This window comes from Mauremys reevesii, linkage group 8 (genome assembly GCF_016161935.1).
Source record: "Mauremys reevesii isolate NIE-2019 linkage group 8, ASM1616193v1, whole genome shotgun sequence".
Taxonomy (NCBI): domain Eukaryota; kingdom Metazoa; phylum Chordata; order Testudines; family Geoemydidae; genus Mauremys; species Mauremys reevesii.
The window spans coordinates 26,738,797-26,758,410 of record NC_052630.1 but is presented as its reverse complement, the minus strand read 5'-3'; the positions used below and the strand labels follow the sequence as shown (position 1 = coordinate 26,758,410).

The window sequence follows — 19,614 nt, the reverse complement described above, 5'->3', positions numbered from 1 at the left end:
ACAAACAAACAAAAAAACACTAGCCAACAATGTGGTGATTGGATCTACCTTAGGGTATGGCTACACTTGAGATTTGCAGCGCTGGTGGAGGCTTTCCAGCGCTGCAATTAGTAAGTGTCCACACCTGCAGGGCACATCCAGCGCTGCAACTCCCTGGCTGCAGCGCTGGCCGTACACCTGGGTCTGCATGGGGAATAAGCATTGCAGCGCTGGTGATCCAGCGCTGCTCATCAAGTGTGGACACACACCAGCGCTGTTATTGGCCTCCAGGGTATTAGCAGATATCCCAGAATGCTTTTAACTAAATTACTCTTTGTTTTGTTATGCAGCCTCTCTTTGTTTTGTTGTGAACTCGGAGCTCCAGCTCGTTGCTACCAGAGCTGCTTATCTAAAAAACCAACACAGCTCCTGTTTGCTGTGATCAATCAAATGAGATAACCCCTGTGAATGAGGCAGGCAGGGAGTGAGTGTTTGCTTGACAGAGAAGATGCAGGCTGTTTGCAATTAAGAGTTAAGACTAAGGGGTCGGAAACATTTTCTGATTTTTTCAAGTCAGGAAGCTAACACACAGTGTTGGCTCCAAAAATCCACTCTCTCTCTCTCCCCACGCTCCCTGTCACACTACGCCCCACCCCACCCCACCCCTCTTTTGAAAAGCACATTGCTGCCACTTGAACGCTGGGATAGCTGCCCATAATGCATCACTCCCAACAGCGCTGCAAATGCTGCAAATGTGGCCACACACCAGCGCTGGTAGCTGTGAGTGTGGCCACACACCAGCGCTGTTCCTACACAGCTGGATGACCAGCGCTGCAACTAGTAAGTGTAGCCATACCCTTAGATGGTTACATTTTCCCTGTATTCTGCATCTGTGTTTTAATTGATTAAGCCCTTTTCGACTTTTTCTTTGTCAGTATTCCACAACTGTGTTATAAGAATGTTTCTCACATGTCGTTCTTTCCCCTTCAGTGTTTTTATTTTGGCCAAACTCAATCCAGAATGTGAACAAAAGGAAAATAAATCAAATTCAGGTGATTTTGCCCACTGATTGGATACTTTTTGTGTTTGTTCATGTTGTCTCCTAGAGCAAATCCTCTCATAGCCTGAGCAGTGAGAAGATTTCAGCGAGGAGGGAGAAGAGACAAACACTCTGGGGCCCCATCAGAGGTTTCAACTTGCTAGCCCTCACTCTCACCCTTCGTTCACGTTCCCTTACCAGCATACCCTGAACCTCTGTGGAGCTCCTGGAAGGGACAACGGGGGGAAGGGCATAAGACATGGAATGATGGGGTGGATTTCCTGCCAGTGTCACAGTGGACTGGCTACTTCTGCTGCATCCAGAGGAGTGCAGATAATTCCCTTACCTTACCAATGCTGCAACTTGGTGACCCACAATTGCTGCTCCTATCTCTTTCCTTGGGTTAAGTTAAGAAGAGGTTTGTAGATATGACATGGTGTTGGAACTCCAGTTAATCTCCCCAGGCTGTCCTACTTATTAAAGGGTGATAGTGGACACATACTGTCTCAGTTCTTGCTGGACATTTTTATTAGAATTGATTCAATAGAGCTTCAGCCTATTTAAACCATATCACAGTGTTTTGTTGTCTTACCATGTTGAAGGTTACTTGCTCTCTTCTCCCCAGTTGTTCTGCAGAGTTCCCAAATCCATGTAAATGTCAATCCATAATAAATTTCTCAGAGAGTATACGAGGAAATAGCTTTAGCTAGAACCATTAATCCAAGAAACCTCCCCCCACCACACACCTCTTAGCCTGACACAATTGCTGAAAGATCAGGTAAGATGCAATTCTCTTCTGAACAAACCCTGGTTTGGATTTTGCAAAAGGAAAACCCCCAAGTGACAAGAATTTGAGTCTCCAATCCCTAAACCCCACATCTCTAGCATTTACCCTTTGAACTTCTATCCTGTGTGATATACAAGCCTGCAAGGAAAGTGCAGCAGTCACATTTGATTGTTAGTACATGAAAGCAGCGTGTAGGAATTAATGTGATATGACTTCAGCCAGCTTTAGTGTGTTAAAGTTTTCTTCTGACAAAAGATCTCTTTTTAGGGTGTTAGAAAAAAATGTTGGTTATATCTTTTCTGAGATTTTGCCTCTTGTAGTATAGCTACTTTAGGGAATGGAAATAAATAGCTATTTGCTTCAAGAATAATTTGTGATCTGAATACATTTAGAACTACCCTGTATTGTATATTTAACAAGAGAAATTTGAAAGTCCAGAATGATGTGATTCAAAATGACATAAAACAGCAGCTGGATCAAGTCATTCTAGCATGAGCAGAATGTCAGGAATTATAAAAAAAAAGTTTTAAAACTCCTGGAGACAAGTTTTTCTTGGAAACAATTTTCTGATGCTTTTGCAGCAAAGCAGAGTTTGACAGAAAGTCTTTTCAGATTCAAATTTGGGAAATTAAAAAGTGTACCACATTCCAAAATATCTTGCAGAAGATTTGTCCTTTTCTGACTTTTCCACAGAATTAAGTTTTTCCAGAACTTCCCCCCCAACAATAGCAGGCTTGTAATATGTCCTTCAACCCAAGATAAAAACTCAAGTTGCTGGAAACCACTATGCAATATAAGGATGACAAATGACAGTGAAACCACCGAGGGGAATATATGGAAATGGGGATTCCATCCTGCAGAATGCATGCACCATACAAAGGTCAGATTTTCTCTTTTCCTAGACTTTGGCTTTCCTTGCAGCTCACATAGCAACAACAGAATATAAACCTCTTCCTAAGCCTCCCTGCAAGCTTGGCTGTTCCTAGAGTTTCCCCATCACTCCAACTCCTCTCACATCTTGGTATTGTCACACACTGAGGTGTAGGTTGGCTGGCCTAGTGGTTGGAGCAGAACTGGCAGTATGGTCATGAGGCGAGCTTATCAGTGCCAGGAATCAGAAACCAGAACATAACCCAACAACTGAGCCAGAGTTGTGGCCAGAAGACAAGCCAGTGGTCACATCCAGGAGTCAGGAGTTCAGTGGTAGTCAAGGACTAGGGCTGGAGTGGAGCAGAAAAGGGTTAGAAGGGCTGGACAGGAAGTAGGTATGCCAAAGCTGCAGATGTGTAATACATTAAACATCCACTATGGTGTTGTTGCTACAGGGCTTACATGATGATTTGTTGGCTCTTCTGACCCATCAGGGAACACAGTCACTTAGGGAGTGTCTGTTGGGTCCAGCCAAGTTCATTGGGTTCCTAGACGACTGAGCCTAGAGGTAGATGAGTTCCTGGCAGGTATGAGATAAGATGTCCCTGTCACTGTGACAGCAGTGATTAAATAGCATTTTTATGGAGGGTTCAAGCATATAACAAGAAAACAAATCAACAGATGAGTCCTGTATTTCAATGCCACCTAGTTACAGTGAATTTATGCATGGTTTGCCAAAGCTGCTATCATATTATACCTCTCCACTGACACGATTACTGCTCTCCTCATCTGCCATACATGGCCAACTATAGAGCATTGAGTAGTGGTGTCATAAGTAGTTAGTTAAGGGTTAAGGTCTACCTGTAAAGGGTTAACACAGACCTGGTGAAACACCTGACCAAAGGACCAATCAGGGAAGAGATTTTGAAAATCCCAGAGAGCGGGAACTTGGGTCTCTGTGTTCTTTGTTCTGAGTTCTTAGCCGTCTGGACCTACACCAGACCAGATGCTTAACCAAGTCTGCTCATCTTTCTGAACTAATTTCTCCTCTTCAAGCTAGTGAGTATTAGAAGAACTGGGTAATTGCATATAAGAATCCTGTCTCTGCAATGTGTGTTGTTTGCATTTGATATGTATAATTTGTATCGTTTTTGTACTGAGGAAAAGGAGAAATTTCTCTTAATAAGATTAAGATTAGAAGTGCTGAGGTGCAAGTGGCTACCATGAAAGTACAAAAACGGATGGTACATGCTCCCCACCAGAATCAGAGTGTTTGTTGCTTTAGGCCTAGTCTTGTTGAACACATTCAGCTGTACATGGCAGACTTCTCCCCCATCTTTCTGTACCAGCAATGGTTTAAGGGTCCTAAGTCTCTCCTGTAATCTCTTTTCCACATACACACTTCTGGTCTTCCCCTTCCCAGCCCAGACTCTTTCACACTGGCTCCCAATCATCACTCTTTTGCTGCGACCTCCAATCTCTCACCTCCAACATCAGTCACAACCTCCTCCTCTACAGCCTTAGAACCTCCTCCTACTCCATATCCTGATCTCCTACCCTCCACAACCTCCCTCAATGCAACACCCACTCAACATCCCTCCCCTCTGAAGGCAAGATCCTCAGAAGTATCCCCAACAGTGGCACTAGCATCTGTTCTCTGCTCTCCTACTTTTCCATTACATTTTGGCATAGCCTTGCCCTTTACATTCCACACTCAGCTTTTTCTGGAACACAACATCCATGAAGGGCAGGAATAGGCAGAGAAAAGTCCTCATTTGTGTGTATGCCTTCTTTTCTGTCCCAGATCTGCAGGGGAAACTTGCGCCAGAGAAGCCTCTTCCCTTTCAGTGACTGGAGCTCCCTCAGCCAGGTTTTGATCTCAGACGCTCATCACTGTATAACTTGAAAAAAGTCCAGAGCCTACATGCATAAATGCGGCATCGCATTTTGTCTCACATGAGATATTAGAATTTGATCCTTCCTCACCTCCTAATCTTGTTAAATCCTATAATTTCTTTGTTCTTCTCCCCTGCTTATAAAAAATCCTTTCCCTGTATAATAGAGTATCCTTTAGGTTTTCCTGCGTATCTAGTGAGGGAAACAGAGCATCTGGAACTCTACAAGCATTTTACATAACAAACCAACCCTCTAAGGTTCCACTGGTAAAATTTTTGGCTTTTCTCCTGTTTTGTGAGAAGGTGAAAATATATCACGTAGCTAAAGAGAAGGAATTAAGGATGAGAGAAGCAAGCATTTTAGTGGAATTATAATGAGTGCAAGCAATTTAAAAAGATGTAACCTCACTTCATTTAATATCGTTTCACAGGCTTTCTCAGAGGCTTCTCTGTCGAAATATACACTAACTCAGAAAACGTTATTTTTAAAATATTGTGTGCATGAGTCCACATGCAATATGAGTGCTCGTCAAAGTAGCTGGTTTAACAGCTTCGCAAAAACAGTAAAAGAACAAGCAACAGCAATACAGGTATCTCAACTTGACCCCACATGTGTGCCTCAGCCCTGACCTGCTTGGACACTTTGAGGGTTGAGAATATAATTCCTTTTCCTTCTGAAACTGACAAGGGTGATAATTAATATGAACTTTGTTTTATATGCGCAAATGCCCATGAGGAAGTGAATTGAGACTACAAATCCATTTCATGTATGCCATCAGAAGAGCCATCAGATTATAATAACTTTATGACACTACTGACCTGAGCGGAATTTGAACTGGCAACCTGCAAATGAAAGATTCCATATCTCATTAACGGTCCTCTGTGCCAGTTTTTATGAAGCACCACCATGTGGACACATAACTATAACTTTATTTTTAATCTTCTCAGTGCAGAAACCAAAAGGTATTTTTTAATTGAATCATATCCTCAATAATTGTAAACATAACCTAATATTTAAGTTCCAGGAGTTACATAAAAGAAAAGTTTCTTTCCATAACCAAACAATTTAAAAGGTTCACCTACCTTAAAGACAGGAGAATGTAATGTGACAGAAGTATCACTTGTTCACCTTCAACCATAACTTTTTTTTTCCTTCTTCAAGTTTTTATTCTAAGGCTAGCAATTAAAAACAAAACCAAAGGACACATTCTTGGAAGCTAAGTTGTCATTTTACCTCTAACTCAACACTGACTTATAAAGACATTTACTAATATATAAAGTTTCTCTTAACTTGCCTTTACTTTGTAGTTTTCTCCTATGAGTGAACTGAGGATATTCGTTATTAAATAGGTTAGAGCAGGGGTAGGCAACCTATGGCACGCATGTCGAAGGCGGCATGCGAGCTGATTTTCAGTGGCATTCAGACTGCCCGGGTCCTGGCCACCGGTCCAGGGGGCTCTGCATTTTAATTTAATTTTAAATTAAGTTTCTTAAACATTTTTAAAAACCTTATTTACTTTACATACAACAATAGTTTAGTTATATATTATAGACTTATGAAAGAGACCTTCTAAAAACGTTAAAATGTATTACTGGCATGTGAAACCTTAAATTAGAGTGAATAAATGAAGACTCAGCACACCCTTCTGAAAGGTTGCCAACCCCTGGGTTAGAGGATCATTCATTCCTACATACTGGAGAAAAGTATAAAATGAAGTTGGCAAAAATGTGCAAGTCACTCAATCCAATTAATCAGAAAGTCAAATAGGCAGATCTTTTTAGGGATTCATTTTTTTCTAAAGCAATTTGTATTAATTGCTATCTAAAGTACATGTGTAATGACTATTCCTCATGACACAGTAATGACCCAAGTTCTATATTTCTAGAAACCCACCACAGATTGAGCCAAAATCCTTACTTGGACAAAACTTCACTGGCAACTATTTCAAGGGAAAGAAAGAGAACGTTTCCTAAGACCTTGACACAACCTGAGCCACTCATCCTTGCGTCTCACCCAGTAACCTTAGTGAAACTTTCATTTGTTTTTTAAAGTCTATTGTTCAAGGTTTGGAGTCATTAGAGCAGGGGTCGGCAACCTCTGGCATCGGCTCACCAGGGTAAGCACCCTGGCAGGCCAGGCCAGTTTGTTTATCTGCCGCATCGGCAGGTTTGGCCGACCGCAGCTCCCACTGGCCACGGTTCGCTGTCCCAGGCCAACGGGGGCGATGGGAAGCACTACAGGCTGAGGGACATACTGGCTGCGGCTTCCCACCGCCGCCATTGGCCTGGGATGGCGAACCGCGGCCAGTGGGAGCTGCGGTTGGCCAAACCTGCCGATGCGGCAGATAAACAAACTGGCCCGGCCCACCAGGGTGTATACCCTGGCGAGCCGTGTGCCAGAGGTTGCCGACCCCTGCATTAGAGGATAAACAAGTGTATGTATGTGCATGCTTATCAAGCAACTTTTACTTAATTCAGCTGCACAATATAACTAGTATTTATATACATTTTCCAGATAAACAGAGAGAGATTTTGATGCTAAGTTCAAGGTCACACCGCAAGATGCATCAGAGATTAAAACAATCCTGGCTCCTAATTTTCTGCTCTAAGTAGTAGACTAATGAATCCTAGTCTTCAAGTGTATTGTGTGTGGGCATGGTCCCATATCACAGACTAAGACTGTCAGTCAACATCACCATAACATCTTGTGCCACATTACTGTACTAATATTGACTTCTTTTTTTCCCTCTCCTCTTTGGCCTGCATTCTGTTTTATCACTCTTCTCCCTTCCTGTACTTTTCATACTTTATGCATTTTGTCTTTCCTTTTGCTACCCACCCACTAGTGGTTTCCCTCTCACCTAAAAGCTGGATACTAAATAATGTGTTCTCACAAGCTGAGTGCCACAGGAGCAGCTCTGGAGAAATTTGGGCCATTTGGCAACAAATTTTGATGAGTCATCCCTGATCCCAAACTGGTGAGTCATCTGAAGTAACTCCCTGTGAATTCCATGATTAGCATGTGCCTATCAATCAGGACCCTGACAAACTACAAGCGAGGGCCTAACTTGGAAACTCCAAGGCAAATATAAAGGCTTCTAGTGGAAGCAGCCCCTCATGGCTGCTCAGCATTGCTACCTGGCCAGGAGAGTTGTTAAGTGCCTGGTAGCTCTGATAAACTGTGCTAGCCTGCACCCATTCCTTCCTCAGTCTCCACCAGTCGCCCAGCTATCCTGACACTAATCCTTCAGTCCTTACTACTACTGCTAATAATAATTATTTGCATAGTGCTTTACTTCTACAAAGTGCTTCACAGACATCTAATTAATTCTGATAACTTCAATACAATGAACTGTAATCAAATGACACTGTCACATAAGGAACAGTGAATGGAACCGATACACCACTTGTCAGTAAATAAAGCAAAATTATTAGAATTGTTTTTGATGTATGTGTTCTGAATCTCCTTGGTAAAAATACAGAGATCTCTCTTCCAGAGTTTTACATGGGAGCTTGAGCACTGGGGCAGCTGAACACTAAGTATTTGACTATTTCGGTGACGATGAGCATAGTATGAATGCATAGATCTATAGACAGAGCACTTCCCCTCCTCCAAAGGGCTAAACAAACATGCAATTATATCTTAACAATGCATATTTACATATTCAGACCGCTACTGCTGTTATACACTATTATTTAGAGATATAGTATCAAATGTTAGCAGTACGTGTATTTCACCTTGGTACATTAGTCTTATCCTACTGATTACTAAACATAAACCAGAATTAGATTGCTCCAGCTGGGATAGAGTTCTCTTCACAAGCTTCAAGGCCATACCAAGCTGAACTGGAGATAAACTACATCTCTGTAACAGTTTATTTCAGCAGATAAGCCTCTCATTCTGCAGTTTTTGCAAGTTTTCTGCAGCACGGTGGAATCCAACTGGAAATAATATACCTGGATAACAGGGGTGCACCAAATCGCTAATTGTATTATCTGGCTGAATACCAATTAACTGGAAATGGCATTCAGCCACAGCAGAATTTGAAGCAGAATGGAGAAAGAAGCAATAAAAGATGCAGTCATGTGTATTATATTTGATCATTTACTACAGCTGCATTTTAGTAATATGAACCAATACCAATTGTCAACATTATAACCCTACAAAACAAGCCATAGTAGGATATAACTTTTTCCATAATATTTTGTCATAATGACATTATGGGGAGGGGGGGGAGTGGGAGAACCAAAACAAAACCTACAGTGCAGATAGAACATCTTTTAATAATTGTAATTAAAGTCTGATATTACAATTTTCCATAACAACATCTTGGTAATTAAATCTATTCTGGAAATAATTACTTTTTCCTTTGTAAAGTTTGTGTGTGCTTTTTTTGTTTTTTTAAAGTAGATTCATACATGTTGGAAAAACTGAAGAGACCTTATGCTCTTTTCTTTTAAATTCTGTTGACCTAGAAGGTTAAGATAAAAGTCAGTCTCCATGATGATATTCATTGCTCACTTTTTCAAGCTAACTTTGTTCATAGTGACAAAAAGATATGATAGTTTTAAAAATACAGTCTGCGAGAGTAAGGAATGAGAATAAGAACACTCCTAAGGGACAATGGACTTGATCCAAAGTTCACTGAAATCAAATGGAATCAACGGCAGCTTTCGCTAACCACCTGACTTTTTTTTCCCCATCAAGTTGTATGTACTAAATATTAAAATTTAAGGTGGGATTCCAGATTAAGTGTGGCTTTGAACAGATATTCAACACATCCCTAGTGGCCGATCTATTTACATTTTTTTTAAAAAAATCAGCAACAGCATGTAAACAGCACTTTTATAAATTTAGTCTCACTATCTTCAGTTCAAGTGCTACTGTTTTTAAGTTAAAATCAAATATCCACTTTCTGCAATTCAAGGTAGGGAACTTTTAATTTTAGCAAGTTAAGGGCAATCCTGTACCCTTGACCAACCAGAATGCAACATTTATAAACTAGGTCTGCAAGTAGAACGCAGCAACACAAATTCAGAGTATTAATTGTAAAACAGTGAGGTGGACAAGGGGACAGAGCATGTTATTTGACACTGGCTTAATAGCTGGTTTCTAAGTGAAACACACAAAAAACCAAATCAAAACAAAGCTTGATTCTGGGATGTGCACAGAATACAGGTCAGGAAGAGGTGCAGAAGTAGCATAAAGATCACCTTTGCCATCCCTTGATCCTGCTACCTCTGTCTATGTGGCAATTAATTGCCTTGGGCTATGTTAGAGCAACCTCTAGACAGCTTTAACATATCAGGAAGCAACAGAAACAAGGAGCCAAAAATCTAAGGTGAGGCCAGTTTGGGATGTCCCCTTTTCCCCTACTGCACTGACAGGATGCAGGGTGAGGGACATAACAGACCATAGAGCAGTTTGATGCCTCTGGAGTGGCACCCTTTAGCTGGGGCATTCTTTCCTGCACAGGTTAACCCATCTCCATGGTTGCACAAGGAGAAGCACTGTCTCAAAAAAAGGCCAATCCTAAGCTATGTAGGCCTTTATGGGTCAAAGATAGCACCCTGAATTACACCTAGAAACAAACTGGAAGCCATCACTTATCACAAAGCACAGTTGTAATGTGCTCCCCATGAGACAACAGACACCAGCCACATTATACATACACTATGTGAAATTTCTTAAGACATCTTTAAACACTGTGCATTGCAGCTATCCAATTTTGATATGAGAAAGACATGATTAACCGAAGAGAGATCTGCAAAGGTCCATAAAAAGGGGTCAAACCTTTTAGCCAACCTCAAATGGGGGTTGGGGGAAAACCTTCGCCACTCCTGCTATCAATTCATCAAGCAGATGGCAATCAATAGCAGGCCACTGGTATACAATGGTAACTTGTGAAGACAAAGCTGAGAAGAGGGCATTTAAAAGAGCTACTCTCTCTATAGTCAAAATAAAAAGACCATGATAATTCCCTAACAAGCTATCAATAGAGTGGCCTATCAGGCAGACTGCTTTTGACAGTCTTTCCTGAGGTGCTGACTTTCTGGTTTCCCAGGGGGTACTCCACCCCTTTCTCCAAGGCCCCACCCCACCCCTTTCTGCCCTCACTCCTCCACCCCCGTACCTCCTGCCTACCACTGAAGGGGAAGGAGGGGGTAGAGCTGATCAGCAAGGCTGCTGGTGGGTGCTCAGTGCTCACTATTTTTTTCCCCACGTGTGCTCCAGCCCCAGAGAACCCACGGAGTCAGTGCCTATGTGCCCTGAGGTTGGCACTTGTTTGTGGGTCACTCCAGATAGCATGACAGGGTAAGAGGCTGGGAATCCCTCTTTTTGTTTACCCATCCAGAGCTTCTACAGCATGCTTAGTACCTCACTATTTAAAGCGGAGGCTCAGGAAGTGTTCTCCCAGTAGGAGTCTGCTCTTGCATGAGGTTGAACATGACATATGAGATTGTGGAGCAGCTTGAGAATAAATCTGACAATACAGGCATTATTCCCCACCACCACCCGGATTAAAACAGCAGCAGCAATGCAATCTGCTGGGTTTTTTGGGAGGAAAGCATCAGTAGAAAATAGGATAAACACATGGGAACATCTGTTCTAAGAAGCCACTTGAAAAACAACTATGTCATGGAACAGGAAAAAAATATCTGAGTGGTAGAATATTAGTTGGGCTTTAGGAAAACAGCTGGAAGAAGAGAGAAAGGATACATGCTAGGGTAATTTAAGTTTAAGATCAGCCATCTCAGTGAGTAGCAGACCCTCTATTACTATTCTAGTTACATTAGTTTTGCAACCAAAGGATAATAGGAGGAGATAAATCTGTTTAATAGGGTAGAAGTTATAGGCAGAATACAACATAGGGACAATGCCATCCAACATGCCACTGAAATATCCAAAACATTTATAAAATACCTCAGAAGCCATCCAACCCACTATAGATCAAACCTGAAGGGCAGTTGCAGCACTTTCCTTTGTAAAGAAGTTTTGAAGAGTTCACGAAACATGCAGACCCAAAGTTGCAAGTATTCATCAGCTCTCAAATTTCCATCAAGGGACTGTTATATTGCACAAAGTTTTACAAACGTAAGTGTCCAGGACTTTGCTTTAGGAAAGACCGACACTTTTGTTTTAAGTGACAAAGACTGGTAATTTGTATGAGGACCAGCAGTTAGCCTAGTAAATTTGTTTACATAAAAGTCCACATTTTCAAAGTCGTTTCACTTGTCAGGGCCGCCCGAGGGTGTGTGTGTGTGAATGGGGCAATTTGCCCGAGGCCCCGGGCCCCACAGGGGCCCCTACGAGAATGCTCTGGCCCTGGCCCCGCCTTCACTTCCACCTTCCCCCATCCCCTGGCGCCTCAGCGTGCCGCGTCCAGGAGTGGCCCTGGACAGAGCTAAAGCAGGGCCTGAGCTCCTCCCACTCAGAGCCGCATGGTAAGGGGGCGGGGCTGAGAGCTCCGGTCCCGCTGGAGCCCTGCCACTGCAGCGCTGTCCAGGGGCCAGGGCAACTCCTGGATGCGGCGCACTGAGGCTTCGAGAGAGGGGAGAGGCGGGGGTAACCCAGGAGCGGCCCTGGACAGAGCTAAAGCGGCGTGGCTCCAGCGGGGCCTGAGCTCCTCCCTGCTCTGAGCTGCGTCGTTATGGGGCAGGGCTGCGAGCTCTGGGCTGACCGGCGGGAGCTCTGGCCCCGCTGGAGCCAGGCCACTGCAGCGCTGTCCAGGGCCGCTCCTGGATGCGGCGCACTGAGGCTACAGGAGAGAGGGGAGGCGGGGGTAAGCAGCATGGCAGGGGCCGGGGGGTTGGATAAGGGGCAGGGAGTCCCAGGGACAGTCAGGGCACAGGGAGGGGTCAGAGATTCTGGGGTGTGGTCAGGGGACGGGGGGTTGGATCATGGGCGTTCCGGGGGTCTGTCAGGACTCGGGCAGGGGGATAGGGGTTGGGGCAGTCAGGGAATGGGGATTGTGGAGGGGTAGTGGTTGGGGAGGGGGTTTCTGGGGGGTGGTGCAGGGACAAGTTGCAGGATGGGTCAGGGATTCTGAGGGAGGCAGTCAGGGGGCAGGGCCACGCTGTTTGGGGAGGCACAGCCTTCCCTACCCTAAAGTTCATTCGGCAGTTTGAGGCTATTTAACACAAAGAGCCAAGCTGTTATCTTTTCCCTTAGCTACTATCCCTTTCACTTCTCAAATGCCAAACCATACATTTAATTTGTATACATTTAATTTCATTTAATTTCAGTGTCATAGGGAGATTCATGTCAGGGGCGGGTAGCTTCACTTAAAATTAGCCACTTTAGATTAATAGTGATAGAGTCAAGAGAGCCATGGGGGAGGGATCACATGAGAAGAAGAATATCCTACACCACCTACCTCCCTCCCAACAGAGACCCCTCTCCCCTGCATTCCCCGAGGCTCCAGAGGGGTTAATTCAGTGGTTCTCAAATTTTTGTACTGGTGACCCCTTTCACATAGCAAACCTCTGAGTACGACCCCTCCCCTCATAAATTAAAAACACTTTTTTATATATTTAACACTATTATAAATGCTGGAGGCAAAGCGGGGTTCGAGGTGGAGGCTGACAGCTCGCAACCCTCAGTAATAACCTCGTGACCCCCTGATGGGTCCTGACCCCCAGTTTGAGAACCCCTGGATTAATTTAATTTTAGCACCCTGTGTCCATTCACATGCATATGCTATTTTGAGCATTTCAGTTTTCACAACATAGGCTCATCCCAGATTGTGGAACAAGCTCAAATGCTCAGTTCGTGGAGTATGTACATAAGCTATACTAAAGACAAACACATAGTAACTGTCTCCAGTGTGCGAGGCACCCCATGGAGCCAGTCTCTAGGAAACAGATAAATGCATGAAGGTTAAGTCCATTAATGGCTATTAGCCAGGATGGGTAAGGAATGGTGTCCCTAGCCTCTGTTTGTCAGAGGGTGGAGATGGATGGCAGGAGAGAGATCACTTGATCATTGCCTGTTAGGTTCACTCCCTCTGGGGCACTTGGCATTGGCCATTGTCGGTAGACAGGATACTGGGCTGGATGGACCTTTGGTCTGACCCAGTATGGCCATTCTTATGTCCTTACATTCTAAGCTAAATGAACCCAAAGTTATGGAGACAGATATGAGTCAAGGAAACCAGCAGAGTATCAGAAACCTGGAAAAATCTCTGACTGGATGGGCTCAGGCATTTGGTCACAAGCTGAGGTGGTTCAAAAGTTTTGGATTTTTTTAAGCAGAATTTTTTTTATTGTTTCTTTAAACAAACACAGGAAACAGCAAATATTTGGCTACACACTTCTGAAACCCCAAACCATGTTCAGGTTTTGGCAGTCTAATTTCAGCTTTTCAATTAAAAAAACCCCACAACAAATTTTGAAGGAAAGCAGACATTGTCCATGATTTTTTTCTGCTTTTTAAAAACCCCTAGTTTTCGATCCAAAAAAAGTTTTGACGGAAAATATTTGTCCAACCCTTTTAATGAGCTTTAGTGCCTTTTAGCAGTAGCTGATGCTGAGAACCAGTGATACCTTGTAAAGGTGACTTGAAAAGAAGTTTTCTCAAAACTGGGTTTGTGCCGAGATGCGGAAGGTTTTTAAATGTTTATTTTTCCCAGGGCTGCCAGGGGGGAGGCGGGTTGGGGGGCTGAACATGGGGCAATTTGCCTCAGGCCCCGCATAGGCCCCCATGAGAATATAGTATTCTATAGAATTGCAACTTTTTTTTTTTTTTATGGAAGGGGCCCCTGAAATTGCTTTGCCCCAGGCCCCCTGAATCCTCTGGGCGGCCCAGTCACTTGGCCTCCCTAACTGCACCTGCCAGACTTGCACACCGCTATTTGCTAGTTAGGAAGTTATGTACCTACCAGTTTGCATGTGGAACCTGGAAGTTTTTGTGTGTGTGTGTGTGTGCGTGCGCGCGCATGTACAGATATGGGAACTAACTAAGTATTTTTTGAAACACTGGCCCAACCTGGTCCTTGAGCTAACATCTTTGGTAAATCCTCATCCAGAGATAGTAATAGAGAGAATCTCTTAACACAGTTTCTTCTACTACCTCTCTTTACATCTTTGAAAAGACAATAAAATAACTATTTAATTAATGCACACAACCTCACCATGAGGTATCCCCATTTTAGACAGAGGGAAACTGGAATGGGGAGGTTAAATCTCCTGCCAAAAGCAATGTAAGGAATCAGTGGCAGAACCCAAACAGCAATTCAGGAGTTCCTAGCACTTGGTCCCATGTCCATTCCACTGGAACAGGCTGAAATCTTTTGCAAGGGGGAGAACTTCTAGGATTCACTTTTTTGTTTTTCCAATTGCCAATATTAGACGGTTCACAACATTGCAAAGATTTGTGGGCCACAGCCTGAGACCACATGAAAAATTCTTTTATTGCCTTTCACATCTCATAAATGCTAGGTAGATGTAAAACAGTTAGACAGAACATGTAGTAAACAGATGGCTTTCTACCCTCTCTGTGTTCAAATGACTTTCTGATCATTACAAAGCCATTTATGATTTTTTAATAATTGAAAAGCAAGCATGGGAGACACATTTTGTGTAACTTAAACCTGCTCAGTGTAGTCTTATAGAAATCTTATGCACCCTCTTCAGGGCTTTGAAGAAGACTGCTCAAGTAGGGAACAGCTTTCACACTGGACTCATACAGACATTCTCTCTTATCAGTCTCTCGGAGGAAAAAATGTGAATGTAGAAGCACTATTAAGTGACTGACGATAATGTTGCAGTGCATTGGTGGGACAGCTCATTAGCCACCATGAAACAGGATCCACACAAAGTACATTAAAGAATCAGAGGGGAGTATATTCTTGACAGATTTTTAGATCCCAATTCAAAGGCACCATGCTAGCTTTTTAACAATGGGGTGAGACCAACGTAGCACACTTCAGACAGATTTGTACAGATAAGGTGCCCAACTGCATGTCAGATATGATCAATGTAGAAGAAGAGCGAACTTTCTGTACTGATGTTACAGGCCAGGTAGAAGAGACTGCATGATAAGAAAAATAAAATCAATCTCAAGTGAGAAGGAGCTCATGCCTACTGTAATAGTCACCCCTACCATCACCACCTCTTTCTCATGAATTTCATCCCTGTCCATCATGATTTTCCACACCACCTGAAAAGTAATTCTGAGTCTGGCTCAGAGATGCAGAAAAAGTTTCCTGTGGCACTGTCTTCAATGGCAGGATCATATTCCTGCATAAAAATTAGTCTCTTCTCTACTGGCAGCCCAACACAAGGGTATGGACAGCACTTGGGGTTAAGTGAGATGACACTTTGTTGCCTCATACATTTGGAAGTACACATATGAGCTAAGCAGGATTTCTTAGCAGAGGATGGAATAGCAAGCCATGTTCACATAAGTAATTCCCAGTTTTTAACTTGCAAATGTTTTCAATTGGATGAGATCACAAAAAGAAAAACCAGGAACATGAGTGCAATACAATGTAGCATAAATAATTATATTAGAACTCAAAACCATATTTAGACAGTTTTATTTTATATACACACACACACACACACACACACACACACACACACACACACACACACGTGTCAACCTGAGACAATTGAGCCTTGGACAAGTAGCTCAGTATCAATGGAAGGACATATGTATGTCACAGGTTGACGTTAAGTCTGAAAGACTCTTTTCCATATACAATACTTGCTGAAAATAAAAGAGGCTCTTGGACGCCAAAAAACCTCTAGCAATTTTCCCTCTGCATCCTGGCTTCCTGTCTACCCACTAAACACACCCTACCAAATAAGGCACAGTATGTCAAATGAATTGTTACAACTCCTCTTTGATATTTACATTTCCATCAGCACTCATTTCTCTGTCAAAAACAATACAATGTCATACACAGATGGTTCAATTGAGCTGAAGTAAAGCAGGCCTGCAAACTCTTGTTCTACAAATCACTCTCTCATGCTTTTAAGAAACCTTTTCCAAGAATTAATTTCTCCCTATCCTGATGGTCTTGACAATTCTGAAGTACCTGCTCCCTCCTCTAAGTACAAATCTCTTGGAAAACAAATCAGAATTACATGTTCTACAGCTTTTAATCCTTTTTTTCTGATTTGGTGATGCCAAGGTCAATGCTTTTAAAGGGACTGAAATTCAAGTTTTTAGGTCCAGAGGGTGCATTAGTAATAGACAAAGAAGTGTGATGTTATTCCACTGTAATTATTAGCATGACTCATTTTATCACACTTGAGCAAAGTGAGTTTATTACAAAGCACAAAAAACAAAACAAAAAATAAACAAAAAAAACCCACACACCAAGCTAGGATTTGCCTGTGATTATCACAAGTGGTATTAGGTAAAAAAATAGGGAGCTAGTGTCAGATAGAAATAAGTTTTACTCAGTGATTAATCCATTTCTTAAATTGTCACCAGTGACTGTGACAAATGAATCCATATCTGGGTTTCTGTGCATTTCAGAAATGGATGCCCACAATGTTTGATTCTAGTTTGATGCACAAGCCAAGGTTTTCAAAAGTGACTTGTGATGCCTCAGTATTTAGGTGCTTGACTTCAGACACCTTGAAGAGGTTTGATTTTCAGGGAAGGGGTACTCACCACTTTCTGAAAATCAGGGTTTTTTTAAACACCCCTCCAGTTGAGCAACCAAAAGTCACTAGTCATTTTTGAAAATCTTAGTTGTGACTCATTTACTTCATTTGCCAAATTGTGCTAGTCTATGAATTCCAAGGCATCATGACTGAAATCCTGGACCCATTGAACAAATATGAGTATTGCCATTTACTTTATTAAGGCTGATTTCACCTTATGTTTCCAGAGATATCTTCTTATAGTATAAATCCATCATACAAAACCAAAACAAAACCAGTCACTGGGCAAAAAAATCACTTACCGCTTTATCTGAAATACAGAAGACAAGAAGATTGGAGTTGAAGATCAGATCCTAAAGTAACAGGCACTATTCGAAAACCTATGATATATAGAGAGAAATATGGAGAAATACAGGGCATTAGGACATGGGCAGCTTTTTCCTGTTTGTTTTTGTTTTATATGGCTCATGGATTACTGTCTTCAAAAGGGGTATGCATACCTAAAATTACATGGCATCCTCAAATCACTGCTGTTCAGACCCAGTTTATTTTTAGCTCTTTAAAATATTAGGAGCTTGATACAATGTCCCCTGAAGTTACTGTTAAAAAAATACCATTCAATAGGTGCCATATAGGACTCTGTATCTCAGAAATGAGAACATTTTGCTGAACACCAACTGTGAATGCACGGAGTGCTCTTATTTAAGTCAATTGGAAGTGAGGGAGCTCTGAACGGCATGGGATCAGGCCCTACAACCACAATATAGCACACAGACTTGGTTCAGAGAGAGAGTGAGAGAGAGGAGTGAAATGCCCAGATACCTCACGGGCTATCAGTGGCTGAAGTTTGAAATGGCTTGACTCATCCTCACTTGAACCTCTTCCCAGCATAATAAGCAATGATGTAGCTTATAATCAGTGTTTACGTTTTAATGACCAATGTGGTTAACGGAGGAAAGACCTGATGTTTTTGTTAGTATTAATCACAATATTATATTGTAATATTTCATTTACTATGTATAGTTTATGCTGATTGCGCTTTGCAACATCAGCAGGATCTTTTGTGGATTTTTGTTGAACACTATGCTCCCAGGGACCTTAAGTACTTTGTATACATTTGCTTACAAAATCCTTTAAAACCAAATCAATGTGGTATCTTTTCCAGCCTCAGGCCAACAGCAATCTGCAGAGCACTTATACAGAAATACACTTTAGACATATCATGGCATTAGTCCAGCTAGCTTCTTAAAAAAAATTGGTCCAGCATGGTAAAATAATAATAATACCCAACTCTTATCTAGCATTTTTCATCCCTAGATCTCCAAGCACTTTACAAAGGAAGTCAGTATAATTATTCCATTTTACACATGGGAAGTGGAGGTAAAAGACAGTGAAGTAGCTCACCCAAAGATACCCAGCAGGCCGGGAATAGGACTCCTGATTATTAAAATTAGGACTCTTGGCTTTGGCATAGGGGCATTCTGTAAAGCATCAAATACATCTACTTTACAGTAACCTACTGAAAATGATGGTCCAGATATTCATTTAGTGTATATTGGAATAGCTTCATTGGCACAAGTGGAAATATGCTAATTTACACAAACTGAAGTTCTGGCCAAATAATATATCCAACATGAATGGTAGAATTTCCTGACATTCACCTACACAGATCATCATTGTTTATTCATTGTCAGATAAATATAACAGCAAAATTATGAAGATTTTCCTCTACAAGCGTTGGTCCGTGTGAGATTTTGAGGTCACAAGTTTAACAGTCCATACCCAGTCTTCCTTGACAGAAGTCAAAATGAGTACAGCATTAATACTTGTTATTCCCTGCCACAGGTTGACCTACTGCCAGTAAATTCTATTTAAGCTCAGAAACCAACTCTATATATGCTGGGGAACACATTAAAACTGGGAGCCATCAGTATAAGTTACGATGTACAATTCCTTCATAAGGCAATGGATGCTTCTGATATTAGATATAAACAATTTTTTTTCTATTTTGGACTAACTCAAAGAGTAGAGTAGAATAGAGTAGTAACATACATAAATTCTCTTTTGTGGTATATAGGGAAGTATAGCTGGATTATTTATTTACTTACTTTTTAAAGGCCAAGATAATTTTGTAGCCAATAATATATGTAAGTGTAGAAGCTAAAATTCTGTTAAAAACTCTGTTAATGGAGTTAATGGCAATGGATGTTATATGGAGTTAATGGCAATGGATGCTTCTGATATTATGGCAATGGATGTTATATGGAGTTAATGGCAATGGATGTTATATGGAGTTAATGGCAATGGATGCTTCTGATATTAGATATAAACAATTTTTTTTCTATTTTGGACTAACTCAAAGAGTTAGAAGCTAAAATTCTGTTAAAAACTCTGTTAAAATTCTGTTAAAAACTCACATTTCA

The 19,614-nt window shown here is 41.9% G+C and overlaps 1 protein-coding gene across 4 annotated transcripts in view; it reads right to left on the bottom strand.

Annotated features, from left to right (window-relative positions):
* The window catches only part of TENM2 (teneurin transmembrane protein 2), a 1,520,094-nt gene that overhangs the window by 1,394,111 nt on the left and 106,369 nt on the right, over positions 1-19,614 (bottom strand). For all 4 annotated transcript variants that reach the window (XM_039484033.1, XM_039484034.1, XM_039484029.1 and 1 more), the window contains one exon: positions 17,494-17,571. The gene's annotated coding sequence lies outside the window, so the exon portion shown is untranslated. The remainder of the gene's footprint in view (positions 1-17,493; positions 17,572-19,614) is intronic.